Below are 17,687 nucleotides of genomic sequence, written 5' to 3' on the forward strand. Positions count from 1 at the left end.
GAAAAAAGTCTTGTTCCGTCCCAAGATTTTTATTTTTTTTTATAATAGAGAGATGTTAAATTTCGACCACAGCCGCGACCCTCTTCAGGACTAAGCAGGTTAGACCATGGCTGACAAAACTTACTGTATGTTGCTGAGCTGAACATACAGTGCTTAGCTCAGCAACACAATCTCAAAAGCAGTAGGGTAACACGCGTTACGGAGTCCGAATACTTTTCAAAGTAGCCAGTGATGCTTGTAGGGCCAGATGTGATTCTCAAACGAGGATACACATCTGGGGACAACCCATAAAACAAGTGTGAAGTGAACTAGCGGCAAAATCGTACACTGCAATGTTTCTCCAGTCTGTGCATTTTAAACTGGTGCCGGGGTTTCAGGGAGATAACAAGAGATACTGAACAAAAGAAAATAAAAAAGCTCAAATCGCCATACTGGACTTCAGTAGCACAAGGCCACCAAAGCGTAATAATTAATTTGTAATCACAGAGGAGACAGACAGACAGATGGACACAGGGACCACCACAGCTTCTGGGTTCCACAAGTTTGAGAAGTGCAATACAATGCAATACAATTTATTTTTGTGTAGCCTAAAATCACACAAGGAGTGCCGCAATGGGCTTTAATAGGTCCTGCCTTTTGACAGCCCCCCACCCAGCCTTGACTCTCTGAGAAGACAAGGAAAAAAAAATTGAAGAAACCCTGGGAAAGGCAGTTCAAAGGGAGACCAGATAGTGGGTGTCAAAAAAAAGGGTCAATACAATACAATACACAGAACAGAGCACAAGTAATCCTCAATACAATATAATAGTGCAATACAAATATTACAAGTGGATGATATCACATAAGAGGATTTGGATTTGTTCAGAGTGCTGAAGACCTCGGCCATCAAGCTGCCTCCCACTATTGGCCGTTCCACAGCTGAGTCAGCGGTGGGCCAGCCAATCCGATGAAAGGACCCCTCTACCCGACGATTCCTGGTTGTTCAATATAAGGACTGAATGAGAAAGAGCATGGAGCATAATGGTTTATTTTAATTGTCTTATGTTTTAACTTATTTATTTAGATTACTAGGAGGCTCTGCCCACTGCTCGCTTCACTCGCCAACCAGTGGCGTAGCTGGGTGTGGAGGTGGCGAGAGGGAGGGAACATCTGTTCCTGGGCACAGCATCCAGGGGAACCAAATTGATATTATGAAATTTTAGAATGAAATGTTTTCCATTCTTAAATGCACTAAAAGTAAATAAAAACATTTGCATGCTCAGTCCATCACTCCATCAGTACGAGGATGTCTTTTTCCTATGTTTTTTGTCTGTTTCTGATTTCGCAGCACGTATTAGTTCTATATACCCAACAGACAATAATTTATCCCCTCCACTACTCTAACATGCTTGACTCCCACCCAGAATCATTTTTGACGTTATTAAACAGGTTGTACGACTGACGTGAGGCATTAGTGTATCATTGTCTAAGTTGTTGCAAACGCCATTTCTGTGTGCCAAGTGATTTGTGTTTATGGGTTTGATAAAAATTGATTGGGCTGTGGTGAAGTATTCTAGTAGACAGCTGCAAAAGTCTAGACGTTTCCCCATCACATTTTCGTAAGAATAAATTGTAAGTAATGCAGTTTTATAAATATATAATTATTTTGCTTTATAATTTGCTATATACTTTCTTTAAAAATCATTTTTAAATGCGGAAGACAAATTTTTCTTACAAAAACTAATGGCGGATTTAGATTTTAAAGAACAAGAGGCAGTGTTATCATTTTCGGAAACTTATATGAATTTTTTTCTTAAAACACTATTATTTTAAATGCATTTTTAAACATTTCTTTCCATTCCCCATTGCATTGTATCTCTGACCATTCTGATCATTCTGACGAGGCTGTAGCGGACTGCTTTTGAAGAACGCTCCCTCCAAGGCATTTTCCATCCATCCATTATCCAATCCTCTATATCCTAACTACAGGGTCACGTGGTCTGCTGGAGGCAACCCCAGCCAACACAGGGCACAAGGCAGGAAACAAACCCGGTCAGGGCACCAGACCACCGCCAAGGTGTTATCATTTTAGAGAATTATATGAAATTTTTTCTTAAAATACTATTATTTTAAATACATTTTAAAAAATTTCTTTCTCTTCCCCATTGCATTTCGCAAACAGGAGGGCGAAATCTTCAGTTGTCCCGGCTGAAAACCCTAGCTATGCCTCTATTGCCAACCCCGTGTGGGTACTACGCGCTAACTGCTTTGCGCTCTGCCGCTCATGTATAGGAAGCAGATGTACAATATAAACAGATTGTTATTTTCATGGGAATTGTTACATATGCGGGTGGCACGGTGGCGCAGTGGTAGCGCTGCTGCCTCGCAGTTACGAGACCGGGTTCGCTTCCGGGTCCTCCCTGCGTGGAGTTTGCATGTTCTCCCCGTGTCTGTGTGGGTTTCCTCCCACAATCCAAAGACATGCCGGTTAGGTGGATTGGCGATTCTAAATTGGCCCTAGTGTGGCGTGTGTGTGTCCTGCGGTGGGTTGGCACCCTGCCCAGGATTGGTTCCTGCCTTGTGCCCTGGGATTGGCTCCAGCAGACCCCGTGACCCTGTATTCGGATTCAGAGGGTTAGAAAATGGATGGATGGATTGTTACATATGCATAATAGATCTAACTATTTTACATTACAGCGAGTAATTAACCATAGTAAAAAATAGTAAAACGTAATAAATTGAAAGACAATTATGTTTCATGTTGCATTAGAGCTATTCATTAACGTTATACGTTTTCGTTCTGTTTGGCTTTGAAATTAACACGCAAATGCTTTTTGCACTTTATGCAGTTCCCTAGTCCATAGCACCGTTGCCTTTTCATTTAATATACTAGGGGGCTTTGCCCCCTGCTCGCTTCACTTGCCAACCCCTGTGTTTGGTTAACCAGATATACAATTTAAACAGATTGTTTTTTTCATGGGAATTGTTACATACGCATTATTTTCACTTTTACTTTAAAACTTCAGTTAAAACAATATTTGGAATTAACTTTTCGTCAATATCGCTTTGAATTTTGACTCCGTGTTTGGACTTACATTGTGACAATGCAACGTATAACTGCGCATGAGTGAACATCGTTTCTTTCTCTCTAATAAATGAACTTTTTCAAGACTTTTTCAAATGTTTATCCCTGTGATTTGTTAATTGCCATAGGAAAAGCTATTCTAACGGAAAACTGTAAACGTTTTAATATGAATGGCATATCAAGATCTCCTTTTGTGTCTAATGTTATCCCCTGAAGATGTACTACATTAACTTTCTTGTCCCTGTTAAAATTTTACATGTCAGAATTGTTCAACCAATTTTGAATACGACTTATCTCGTCCTATTGCATAGCCCTTCACTCAGATATAAATTATGCAATAACATTACGATACATCCTTCTTTCAACAGTAATTTGGCTGGTGGAAGCCCGGATGGTGTTAACGGTTGTAAATATTCCTCATGATATTGTAAGTTGATGTTTTCATCTTCCGCACCATCACCACCAACTGCTTCAGCAGAATCTATCAATACACATTTCACCAATCTGCCGTGTAACCGATCGACAGTTTTGGCGTTAATTTGTTTTACTTCATTGTTTCTCGGTCCTAGGATTACCTGTGTACCCATTTCTTCTGTTGATAACCCTTCGGGATGAAATTCCTCGATAAGATTTGGACGTAATAAGTCTTCTTTAATTGGGAATTTAAAGTGAAGGAAACATAAAAATTTATAAGAGCTGAGAGCGCAGGAACTGTGTCTGACAAAAGCATTCACACCAATGAGATGTGAAAGGACCATTGGGCGTGGGGGGACTTGAAAAAATCTCATGGTCAAAGTCTCATCTTGTCTCGTCTCAAGATGTTCTTTTATAATAGAGAGAATTTAAACGCCCTAAGACCCTGACTTTGGTTTATGACCCAGATTTTAATAGATGTATTTATTCAGACTATTTATTGATTTTATTTAGATGGACTGCTTTTTCAAATTTTTACACTTTTAATTCTCTGTCATTGATAAACTGTTGTGGTATTTGGCCGGCTTGTCATCCCGGCCAATACCCCCAGGACGCCAGATGGAGCCCTCCCTGCAGTATGGAGGTGCCCCGAAGACCAGCAGGGAGTCATGGACTTTGTAGTTTTTATCCTCAGCCCTGCTGGGTACCACAGGAGCCGCAAGAGGGAGCTGCAAGGAGGACCAAAGACTTATTTGTGCCCTTTAACCCAGAAGTTTGTCAAAGGAAGAGCGATGGGCTTCCGGGGTGAAGAAAAGAACATTTTACCTGATCCGGAAATGATACAGGATCACATGGACTGGGGATTGGGAACACTTCCGGGTCAGGGTATATAAAAGGACTGTGGGAGCTCCCAGACGGCGAGCTGAGCTGGGTGGAAGATTGGCAACGTGTCTGGGAGTGAAGGATTGTATTTGTTTAGTATTATTGATTTGTTTATGAATATTGTGGAGGAGAGGGTGCTTTGTGCACTGTGGCATTTAAATACAGTCGATTATTGGACTTTTACCTGGTGTCTGGAGTCGTGGACAGGGGTTCAAGGGAGTGAGAGCGCCCCCTATCTGTCACACTCTTTTGATTCTGAGTTTTAAAATCTCACTTGTCTGCCTCACTGGCCGTTGGTTTGCCCCAGACATGTTTGTTGATGCCCTGGGGTTGTACCAGGAAGATGCCAGGCTGTGTATAAAAATCTGCTTTACAGTTTGTACTATGGCCTGGTCAGTGTGCAATGGCACACTGCCGACACATCGTGGCCTGCCCTCGGACAAACAAAGGAGGCTAGAATGAGGCCTTGGAAGGCAGCAAATTAAAACAAAAAGCATTAAAATGACAAAAAAAAAAAAAAACAAAGAAAACTGACACAAATGAAACCATTTAAAAGGTTTATTAGTGTTTAATGGCGACATCTGCAACATCAAAATAAGTTGGGGAAAAATAATCAAATACAACACACACAAATGCAAACTCTGGATGACACGTGTAAATGTGTGCTTATTAAATACTTGGTCATACATTTGTATATCATTTTATCTTTAATTTAGAAAGGTATGCGCCATAAAAAGGAGCTTTACAAGGCATAGAAATTTACAGAACAGTACCATATAAAAAATGAGAATTAAAGAATAGTACATGTAAAGCTGAGAAAAACGATTACTTGAATAAGAAATCAATCAATTTATCTGTAATGTGTCCCTGACTGTCACTTTTGTACTGCCTTTCATATATTTGTAATTATTTATTATATGAGCTCTCTATTCAGGAAGTATCTTATACAGTGTCCATAGTATTAAATACAGTTTTCTGTATCTGTGCACACATCTATTATATAGTGCCTTCTATCTATCAATCTATCTATCTATCAGGAGCAGGCTCCTGTCAATCATGAAGAATCCATGGCATCCACTGAACAGGATCATCTCCAGGCAGAGGAGCAGCTTCAGCGACAGACTGCTGTCACCATCCTGCTCCACTGACAGACTGAGGAGACCCCACACTATGAGACTCTTCAATTCTACCCGGAGGGGTAAACGTTAACATTCTACAAAGTTATTGTCTGTTATACCTGCATTGTTATCACTCTTTAATTTAGTATTGTTCTTTATCAGTATGCTGCTGCTGGAGTATGTGGATTTCCCCTTGGGATTAATAAAGTATCTATCTATCTATCTATCTACTACTGTATATAGTGTCTTTCACTTCTATCTATCTATCTATCTATCTACTACTGTATATAGTGTCTTTCACTTCTATCTATCTATCTATCTTTTCATGTCCATTATATTGTGCTCCTTGTACCTGCTTACCCATCTATCTATCATATAGTAACATTCATATCTCCTGTTTTGTTTTTCTTTAAATCAATCAATTAATTATTTGCTAAACCTTTTGTGAATACACAGGCTATTTCTTCCCCAGTGGTCATGTAACTGCCGCATTTCACATCATATTAACGTCAGTTGAAGGACTCGGAGGAGGACTGTTGAAATTGTGAGGGTGAGGAGTTGTTGTCCAGTGTGGCTGACTGAATTGCCGCCATTGCAAAGGTTTCCTTCACAGCACGAGATGCTCACTCCCAATGGATTTTTAACACAAAGGTTCCTTGAAACACATCCTCGATGCGTGAGGTAACGTACTAAAAACAAAAAAAGGAAAATACCTTTGAATCATAATACTCAACAGAAGACGTTTAACAGACAGTGTGGCCTTATCATAAACTTCAGGCTGTTTGCCTCAGTCATGGATGACCTCACTTGGTGGAGGATTCTCATTATTGCCTCTTTCTTAATACTAGAATTACCAAAGCCTACAAAAAAACTCGTAGACCCGTCCCACCTTAAATCACCTTCGCACCTCTCCCTCAGCGTCTTTTGTCCTGTAAATGTGCTGATAAGCAGCAAGCAGCCTGCTATCACATTCCCCACCCCGTACAGTTTTCTCAGCTCAAGTCTGGTTACCTGCATGTCAGTTGCTTAGAGTTGAATAGAGTGAGAAGTCAAGCAAAATGACACCACATTCATGGAACTATGCAGTGCCATAGGCCTGTAAGGCCATCTTAACATAAGGATACAATGGGCACTGGCTGAGGGCCCCCAAGAGCATAGGGGCCCACGATGTTTCTGATGCCTGTGTATGTTTCTGTTTTGCTATCAAGACCCGGTGCACTGGTTTGCCTGGGTGGGCCTATGATTAGAACATTAGAACAATCTGGATGAGAACAGACCATTCAGCCCAACAAAGCTCGCCAGTCCTAGCCACTTATTTCTTCCAAAGAAACATCAAGTCAAGTTTTGAAAGTCCCTAAAGTCTTACTGTCTACCGCACTACTTGGTCGCTTATTCCAAGTGTCTATGATGCTGTTAAGATGGTCCATACACGAGGGAACGAGTCCTGACTGAGAAGCGCACAGCCATCGCACTTTATAAACTACCTGCATGGAGTACAGGGCTGCTGCCGAGACTTTTTGTGTAAGCAAAACTACCGTTCCCAGGAGTCTGTATGGGATGTGTTAGGCCACAAGTTCCAAAGTAATGCGCAGCATTTTTCACAGCGTGATTACAAGACCCACAAAGCACCTCAGGTGCATGGTGCAATCGACGGCTCACATATCTCTAATCGTGCACCAAGTCACAGGTATTGGGATTAATGATAATAGTACAGTTTATTTATACAAGGCGCCTTTCGAAGCACTCAGGGACACCGAACAAACAAATAAAAAACACATTATAAACAAAACTTAAAACAAAAGCAAATATAAAAATTTAAACCAAACAAAGCCGCTGTAATCATAGAGAAAAAGCCATTTTAAACAGTTAATATTTGAAGGTTGAGAATGATTCAGTATTTCTAAGCTCAGTAGGTGGTGAGTTCCAGAGCGACTGAATGCTCTCCTCCCAAGGGATAGTCAGACGGATGGAGGAAGAGGATCTAAGGTTACGGGAGGGAATGGCAACATGAAGAAGGTCAGACAGATATGGAGGGGCGAGGTTATGAATGGCCTTAAATGTTAACCGCAGAATTTTAAAATCAATTCGAAACTTAATCGGGAGCCAATGAAGCTGCTACAAGACCAGAGTAATATGGTGAATAGAGGGGGTTCGAGTAATGATGAGGGCAGCAGAATTCTGGACCAGCTGAAGCTTATGGAGAGATTTATTAGAGAGACAGAAAAGGAGCGATTTGCAATAGTCCAGAGATGAGAAGTAACAAGACTGTGAACAAAGATGGCAGTGGTAAGGGCAGTGAGGGAGGGGCGGATGCAATTAACATTACATAGGTCAGTGGTTCACAAACTGTGGGGCGGGCCCCCTAGGGGGGCGCAAAGTAACAAAAAGGGGGACAAGAAGATGTGAAAATAAGAAAACAAGAAATATGAAATATGAAAAATCCATGTATTGAAACCAAAACAAATGAACTTAAACTACATTCTGATACTAGAAAAATAAATATAGAGTTAGATAAATGTCGATAAAAGTTAAGTAGGTATAATAAAATATGCATCTATGATATATCATTAATTAAAAAAGAACAAATTGGTATGAGTGGGCTCCTTTCAAAAAATGTTAGGGGGGCGCGATTAAAACTGTTATGAAAACTCGGGTCACAAATACTTAAAGGTTGAGAAACGCTGACGTAGGTGGAAGTAAGCAGACCGGGTGACGTTGTTAATATGAGATTGGAAAGATAGAGCAGTGTCGAGGATGACACCCAGACTCTTGACCTGAGGTGAAGGGGAAACAAAGGAGTTATCAGTAGCAAGTGAATGATCATCAGCTTTGGGTAATGATGATTTTGTACCAATGAGGAGAACCTCAGTTTTGTCACTGTTTAATTTAAGAAAATTTGACAAAAACCAGGATTTAATTTCAGCAATGCAGTCAATAAGCAAAGATGGTGGAAAAGAGGAGATGGGTTTACTAGCAAGGTAGAGCTGGGTGTCATCAGCATAACAGTGAAAATGAATGTTGTGTTTACGAAAGATATTGTCACGGGGAAGAAGGTAAATAATAAAAAGAAGAGGCTCCAGGACAGGGCCCACCGAAAGTAACAGTGGTGGGTTGGGATGCAAAAGTTTTAAGCTGAATGAACTGAGTGCGGCCTGAGAGGTAGGATCTGAACCAGTCTAGTGGAGTGTGGGTAACGCCAATCGAAGATAATCTATTAGGGAGAGTGGTGTGACAAATAGTATCAAAGGTAGCACTCAGATCAAGGAGGATGAGAATAGAAATTAAACTAGAGTCAGCAGCCATAAGGAGGTTGATTAGTAATTTTAACAAGTGCCATTTCTGTACTATGGGGGGGGGGGCAAAAACCAGACTGGAACTTTTCATATAGATTATTATGAGATAAGTGGGAGTGAAGTTGGATAGCTACTATTTATGTTAACAGAAAAGGCTGGGCATCCATTGTTATGCTATCTATCTATCTATCTATCTGTTATATAGTGTCTTATCTATCTATCTATCCATTATATAGTGTGTTTCATATCTATCTATCTATCTATCTATCTATTGTGAACGCTGGCCTGGACACACACAGGCGGACATCGTAAGTTCACCCAACACACGTTTATTAACAATATATTTACAATTAGTGCACTTCCCAGTGCCTCCAGCACCGTTCCCCCAATGTCCAGTGCACACAGTCAAATTACCTCTCTGGCCGCCTGACTTCCGCCATTGACTGGAGGGAGGCGGCCCCTTACATAGGAACCCGGATGGGCTTCAGCTGCTTCCCGGCATTTCCGTAGCCACGCCCCAGTGTGGCGGAAGTGCCAGCTGCACACCCGGAAGCCGTCCGGATGTCCCCTGTCGTATTCCCCCCAGCACTTCCTGGTGTGGCGGAAGTGCTGGGCTCCAGGGATATCCAGGCACTGGGGCGCCGCCTGGCGGTGGCCACGGGTCCCCTGGGGCTGGGCTTCCAAGCCCTTTACCCGAGGCCCCCCAACATAACCAGGGTGGACGCCCCCTCACGGTCTGGAGGAGGCACAAGCCCTCCTCCGGTCCTCCTGGGCGTCCCGGCTGGATGCCACTCTATCTATCTATCTATCTATCTATCCATCTACCTACCTACCTACCTACCTACCTACACTGCATTGCCAAAATTATTGGGACGCCTGCCTTTTACACACACATGAACTTTAATGACATCCCATTCTCAACACATAGGCTCTAATGTGGAGTTGTCCCACCCTTTGCAGCTCTAACAGCTTCAGCTCTTCTGTGAAGGCTTTCCACAAGGTGTAGGAGTGTGTTTTGGGGAATTTGTGACCAGGAGAGCATTTGTGAGGTCAGGCACTGATGTTGGACGTGAAGGCCTGGCTCGCTCGCTCAAATTCATCCCGAAGATGGTCTGTCGGGTTGAGGTCAGGGCTCTGTGCAGGCCACTCAAGTTTCTGCACACCAAACCCGCGCTGTCATGTCTTTATAGACCTTACTTTGTGCACTGGTGTGTGCCCAGTCATGTTGCCATCCCCAAACTGTTCACCACAAAGTTGGGAGCATGAAATTGTCCAAAATGACTTTGTATGCTGAAGCATTAAGAGTTCCTTTCACTGGAACTAACGGGCCAAGCGCAACCCCTGAAAACAACCCCACTCCATAATCCAGCTGTACACTTGGTACAATGCAGTCAGGCGAGTCCCGTTCTTCTGGCCAGACTCGTCCATCGGATTGCATGATTTGTCACTCCAGAGGACACGTCTACACCGCTCTTGAGTCCAGTGACGGTGGGTTTCACACCACTGCATCTGATGCTTTGCATTGTACTTGGTGATGTCAGGCTTGACTGCAGCTGCTCGGCCATTGAGACCCACTCCATGAAGCTCTCTCTCTACGCTGCACTGTTCTTGAACTAATCTGGAGGTCTGTAGCTATCGACTCTATAGAACATTGGCGACTTCTGCACACCTCAGCTTGCCCTGTCCCCACTCTGTGGTTTAAGTGGCCTACCACTTCGTGGCTGAGTTGCTGTTGTCCCCAATTGCTTCCACTTTTTTTTATAATAACACTAACAGCTGACTGTGGAATATTTAGTAGAGTGGAAATTTCACAAATGGACTTATTGCACAGGTGACATCCTATCACGGTACCAGGCTTGAACTCACTAAGCTCCTGTGAGCGACCCATTCTGTCACAAATGTTTGTAGCAGCCGTCTGCATGCCGAGGGGCTCGAGATTATACACCTGTGGCCATGGAAGTGATTGGAACTTCAATGATTTGGGGGGTGGGGGTCCCAATACTTTTGGCAATATAGTTGAATTTCTGGTGTCCAGATTGATGATGATGGTGAAGTTCCATGACCCCTAATAACCTGCAGTTATACTCACGTGACAGTGTGAAGCAGCGATCTTCAATCCCTGTACATTCCAAAATTTTTGTAGAGTGGCACGATCCAACATGGCACGTTAGACCATTTTGTTGGGGAACTGAAAGCAGAAAATAATAATGACATTTTTAGAAAATGTAACACAAACCCTGAAGAGATCTCGATGCTAAGGCAGGAAATTTGGAATGCTGTTTGCAACAACAGTAAAGGAAAGAAGACAGCTGAGAGACTGCTACCACTGCAGGGTCAAGCTTTGGAAACTCTTCTCCATTTGTTAAGGCAGGGTCGTCTTAACAGCATTATAAGCCCCCGGGCAAAGCAGAGCACTGGGGCCCCCTACCTACACAACCACTCAGCAAGTCGCAACATACAGTTTATAGATTAACTGCCCAGCATGCCCATGTGTTAAGACGGCCCTGACACTTCCTATGAAGTCAGTAGACAGATTGAGAGAGCATTGGGTCATGAGGTCACTTTAAAGGGGTGTGTGGTGCAAAAGGACGAAGGTCCAAGTCTTTAGAGTCCTGGTGCTTCCTGGTTGCGAGACATGGACACTCTCCAGTGACCTAAGATGAAGACTGCACTCCTTCAGTACTGTGTCTCTTCAGATAAGCCTTGGGTGCCGCTGGTTTGACTTTGTGTTGCTCACGGAGTCCCCATTGAGGCACATGACCTGCATTGTGAGGGAGCGTCAGTTATGGCACTATGGCCATAGGGAGTGATTACCCGAGGGTGATCCTCATTGTTGAGGACCCAAGTAGCTGGACCAGGCCAAGGGGATGCCCATCTAACTCCAGGCTGTGACAGATAGAGGGTCATTTCCAGAGGGTGGGACTGGACTGCGTGTCTGCCTTGGGGGTTACCAACCAGGATGCCTAGCTGTTTCATCATGTGGTGGGTGTGGCAACACTCTACCAGTGCATGCTCCTCAACCTGACCTGACCTGAAGGGATCATAACTCTCCATCTTTCTTAGTCTACCACAGTGTGCTTGGTTCTTTAACCTCCTTAGCGTTACATTTTTTCTCAAAAAAACATGTAAAAAGCATTGTATTTTCGGCTTGAAAAATAACAGTTTTGTTAGATCTCATCTTTCTATGGTAAAACATGCAAAACACTAAAAGTACAAAGTCAGAAGTGTGCTGTAGAAAATATAATAATGATACAAATAACTGTCGGGTGCCACGGTGGTGCAGTGGGTACCGCTTCTGCCTTACATTTAGGAGACCCGGGTTCACTTCCCGGGTTCTCACTGAGTCAAGTTTGTGTGTTCTCCCCGTGTCTGCGTGGGTTTCCTCCCACAGTCCAAAGACATGCAGGTTTGGTGCAATGGCGATCCTAAATTGCTTGGTGTGTGTGCCTTGCGGTGGGCTGGTTTCCTGCCTTGTGCCCTGGGATTATCTCCAGCAGACCCCTGTGACCCTGTAGTTAGGATATGGTGGGATGGATAATTATTTGCATTATTTATTATAATAAACTAGCCAACCCGCGGTGTAGCATACGCCGCATAATCAGGCCGCTGTTTAAATGATTTTTAAGCATAGAGGAAAAAATAAACATTTGAAAAATCCGTAATTTAATAAACCACCAAGAAAAGTAACATTGCAACAATACGAACCGACATACAATTGTCCGTGACTGAAAACCGGAGGAGCGCCGTCTCGCTTTCTCCTTCCAAAGTGAAGGACGGGGTTGAAAGGCGCTCGTTCAGTACGCACTGCCCGCTTATGTGCCCGCCCCCAACTCCCTACCTGAGTCGCTTTCGTCTGTGTACAGTCCACACGCACCTGTGAGTCACGTTCACTGTTAATTTTCCAAACACCGCCTCAGTCGGTTTCCACGTTGATTTTTCATTGTTCTTTGCGGTTCCGACTGCTTTTTTTATATATAATCCACCAAGTCACCCGAACCTGGGAGGAGGGTTTACAAAGGGTAGGGACGTAATCAGTGCGAGCGTATGACCCGCACGTACTGGGAATTTCTCGTTCGTGGGGAACAATTGCAAGCCACGGTCTCCATCACGAATGGGGTTCAACGGCTTACGCACGGCTCCCCGCGCCGGGTAGACACACGTTGATCCATTCAGTGTAGCGCGCGTGCAGTACCGGACATACAAGTGCATCACAGACCTGTTAATGCTCAATCTCACGTTGTCCGTCTAAGAATTTGGACGCCGACCGCTGTTGGGTCGTGTAACTATTTAGCAGGCGGGAGTCTCGTTCGTTTTCGGAAATAACCAGCCAGATCGCTCCACCAACTAAGAACTGCCATGCACAACCATCCACAGAATTGAGAAAGAGCTATCAATCTGTCAATCCTCTCCGTGTCCGGGCCGGGTGAGGTTTCCTGTGTTGAGTCAAATGAAGCGAAAGGCTTCACACCTGGTGGTGCCCTTTGAGAAAGAAAAAAAGACTTACAACATTATTAGCTTGCATTTCTTTATGAGGAAAGACTGACCTTTGATACTATCAGAAGACCCTGTGAAGATTGTAAGATCTTTTTAGACTATAAGAATGTTTAAATTGATTCTAAGTGTGTAGAAATAGAAGGGTGTATTCCTTAGGAATGCAAATGGCTGTTTGTTTAATGGTTTAGGACATTTCAGTATGTCATAACTTAAGAGTTAACTTTTAACTATGTATAACCTCAGAATGAACTGCTAGGGTTTTTTCTTTTCTTTTTTAGGATATAAAATAGAGAACAGGTTTACTTTAGGTATTCTGCTAAAACCCAAATCAGTCCACTGAGTTGGAAAGAGGCAGTCTCACATTTTTTCTACTCACCAAGAATTAAGAATAAAAGAAATTATTTTTACTATAATTGGGTTTAAGTTCTTCCGTTGTTTACGACTTCAGCGCTCACACCTTCCGTCAATTCCTTTAAGTTTCAGCTTTGTAACCATACTCCTCCCTGAACCCAAAGACTTTGGTTACCCGGTTGGCTGCCCTCTTGCGGGGCCTGCATTGGTGAAGCAGGTGAGACGGTAATGAAACAGAGGCACAGGGCTTATTGGTTTTTAAAGACTGCTTCCTTCATTGGGTTTTAACCAATGCACGGAACGAACCAACACACAATCGTCTGTGCGGCGCTCAACGTGGAACGGGAGGAGAGGAGAAGGACATCCACTCCGCTCCCTCCGTCATGCTAGTCTGCTGATTTCTCGTTCAGTATACACTGCCTGCTCATGTGCCCAATTTCAACTCGTCACTCGAGTCGTTGTCATCTTTGTACAGTCCAGATCATCCATTATGAGGCTAGGAGAAAACGTGTCTACACCGTCGACCCAGGTAATTCAGGTCCGACACGTACACAAGACACATCTCTACTGGTACCTGAGTAACACTCAGCGCTAATGCTGTTGGCACTTTTACAGCTCAAGAATTTCTCGGTCTAATCCTTACACGAGACGTGTTTATACCATTGGCCGAGTGATACTCGGAACTATTTTTTAAAAGCCCAGGTCTAACGCTATGGAGGCTACAAAGTCTATATGTGACAGAGTTGCCTGAGTGCAAAAAGAAAGCACAGGTGCCCAAACAATTCCAAGGTTGTCCAACGGTGGGGGCTACAATACCCCGGCTACAAACAAAAAGGGTTGAGACAAATTTCGATAAAGTAAGGGTCAGCTCAAATTGGACGGTTGGGAGAGCAAGTCAGAGAGGTTAGATTGCGTTGGTTTAGACATGTGCAGAGGAGAGATGCTGGGTATACTGGGAAAAGGGTGCTAAGGATAGAGCTGCCAGGTATGAGGAGAAGAGGAAGGCCTAAGTGAAGGTTTATGGATGTGGTGAGAGAAGACATGCAGGTGATGGGTGTGACAGAGCAAGATGACAAGGACAGAAAGATATGGAAGAGAATGATCTGCTGTGGCGACCTCTAACGGGAGCAGCCGAAAGAAGAAGAATAATTTTCACCAAAAGGCTGCGCAAGCCCCAAAGCTCCAAAGAGCCTGAAACAGTAAACAAAGTCCCACCAATCAAGGTCAAAAACAGAGCAGAGGTTCAAAAATATCAAAAGTAAGGAATCCAAAACAGAATCCAAGAGACGTAGTCTAAAGCAGAGCACAGGGTCGAAGTTCCAGAAAACACAAAGCAAAGCAAAAAGCACATAAACTCCCCAAACGCACTCTGCACTCCCAGCTCATTCACTGAATCACCTAGGAACTATGGGAGGCTCTGCCTTAACTTGGATGGAAGGGCTGTTCCTGGCGGTGACTGGCAGGTGGCCCCGCCCCTTGGGGAGCCACCCACAAAACACAAGGGACATAAATCTTTTAGGGCTAATTATTTTTTGTTCCTTTTGCCCCAGGGCAGAATATTTTTCCAAAAAACTCAAAGCAATGGTTTCACACATAAATCAACATAAAACACTTGTGTTGTCACTTTGTTTTACATTCCAGGAGCCCCTGCTTCTTCTTCTTTCAGCTGCTACCTTTAGGGGTTGCCACAGCAGATCATCTTCTTCCATATCTTCCTGTCCTCTTCATCTTGCTCTGTCACCTCCGTCACCTGCATGTCCTCTCTCGCCACATCCATAAACCTTCCCTCAGGCCTTCCTCTTCTCCTCTTCCCTGGCAGCTCTATCCTTAGCACCCTTCTCCCAATATACTCAGCATCTCTCCTCTGCACATGTCCAAACCAACACAATCTCGACTCTCTGACTTTGTCTCCCAACCGTCCAACCTGAGCGGACTCTCTAATGTCCTCATTTCTAATCCTGTGCATCCTCGTCACACCCAATGCAAATCTTAGCATCTTTAGCTCTGCTACCTCCAGCTCTGTCTCCTGTGCCACCATCTCCAGCCCATATAACATAGCTGGTCTCACTACAGTCCTGTAGACCTCCCCTTTCACTCTTCCTGATACCCATCTGTCACAAATCACTCCTGACACTCTTCTCCACCCACTCCACCCTGCCTGCAATCTCTTCTTTACTTCTCTATCACAATCCCCATTACTCTGTACTGTTGATCCAGTATGCATATTCACATATTTATTACATTCGTGTTTGTCCCATCACTCATAAGATAAAAAGCACTTTCTGGTAAAACAACGGCTTGAAGTAATCAAGTGGCTGCTAATCTGTAGTGGCCACCAGCAGGACACGTCGTTTGGTGAAGTCCAGTCCCGTAGATCGATGTCTGTGTGGTCCTCCCAGGGCGAACGTTTTCGTTGGTGCTTCAGCTGCACAAGCGTGTCCAGCACTGCGATCAGCTGATGCAGGCACCTGACTTTCGTTTTCGATCTCCAGATCACTTGTATCGATATCGGAGTTCGATAAGTCAGTGTCTGATTCAGCAATCATACACAAAAAATAAATAAAGAAAGAAAGAAATAATACGCACAGAGTATTTTGCTTTGTGCAGCATTTGCTTCGGTCTCTTGCCTGACGTCGATGCCATTCTAGACGTTGCTTACTCTACGCTACTCGCGCACATGCAGGGTTTCATGGTCAAGTCAATGAGTCTAGCAGTCCTCCGAGCAAAGAGGGTCTACCTATAAGGTAACGGTGAGTTTTATCAATAGTTACAGCTTTCTGTACAGTCACGCACAACACCAACCACATCATCAAGTTTGTAGATTTTACGACGGTGATGGGACTGATAAGCAGGAATGATGAAACAGCATACAGAAATGAGGTGGAACAGCTGTCTGCATGGTATGAAGACAACAATCTGTCTCTCAATGTCGACAAGACAAAAGAGATAATCGTGGACTTCAGGAAATCACATCCTGCCCACATCCCACTCAGCATCAACAGTTTAGAAGTGGAGACTGTTAGGAGTACCAAGTTCCATGGTGTGCACATAACTGAGGAACTTACATGAATGCATAACACCTCATCACTAATCAAGAAAGCCCAGCAGAGACTACACTTCCTGAGGCGGCTGAAGCGAGCAAGTCTTCCCCCTTCCATCCCCACCATGTTCTACAGAGCACGCTGCATCACTGTCTGGTACGGCAAGGCAACTACAACATATCTGACTGCAAGCGCCTGCAAAGGAGAGTGAAGACAGCAGAGAACATTATTAGGGCCTCTCCCTTCACTACAGGACATATTCTACAAACGCAGTGTCCGCAAGGCCTGCAGCATTAAGCAGGACCCCTTACACCCCTCACATGGACTTTTCATACTTCTGCCATCCAAGAGAAGATACTGCAGCATCAGAGCCAGATCTGCCAGGCTGCAGGCGAGTTTTTAACCCCAAGCTGTCAGACTCCTTAACACCAGGCTGCCCCCTGGGATCTTTCACACGGCCTCAACCACCTCTTAAAACAGAACTTTTATACAGAGATAGATAGATATTTTATTAATCCATCCATTTTCTAACCCGCTGAGTCCGAATACAGGGTCACGGGGGTCTGCTGGAGCCAATCCCAGCCAACACAGGGCACAAGGCAGGAACCAATCTTGGGCAGGGTGCCAACCCACCGCAGGACACACACAAACACATCCACACACCAAGCACACACTAGGGCCAATTTAGAATCGCCAATCCACCTAACCTGCATGTCTTTGGATTGTGGGAGGAACCCGGAGCACCCAGAGGAAACCCACGCAGACACGGGGAGAACATGCAAACTCCACGTAGGGAGGACCCGGGAAACGAACCCAGGTCTCCCAACTGCGAGGCAGCAGCGCTACCACTGCGCCACCGTGCCGCCCCGTACTTTATTAATCCCAAGGGGAAATTCACATGCTAGCCACTGTCCAGTAAAGACGAGTGTGCAAATAGAAAAGAGCTGAAAATCTCATACTGACCTTTAAGGACTTTGACACTCTTGATATCCTTCTGCTGTGAAACATTCTGACCTGTCATTGTTTACAT

This window comes from Polypterus senegalus, chromosome 7 (genome assembly GCF_016835505.1).
Source record: "Polypterus senegalus isolate Bchr_013 chromosome 7, ASM1683550v1, whole genome shotgun sequence".
Taxonomy (NCBI): Eukaryota; Metazoa; Chordata; class Cladistia; order Polypteriformes; family Polypteridae; genus Polypterus; species Polypterus senegalus.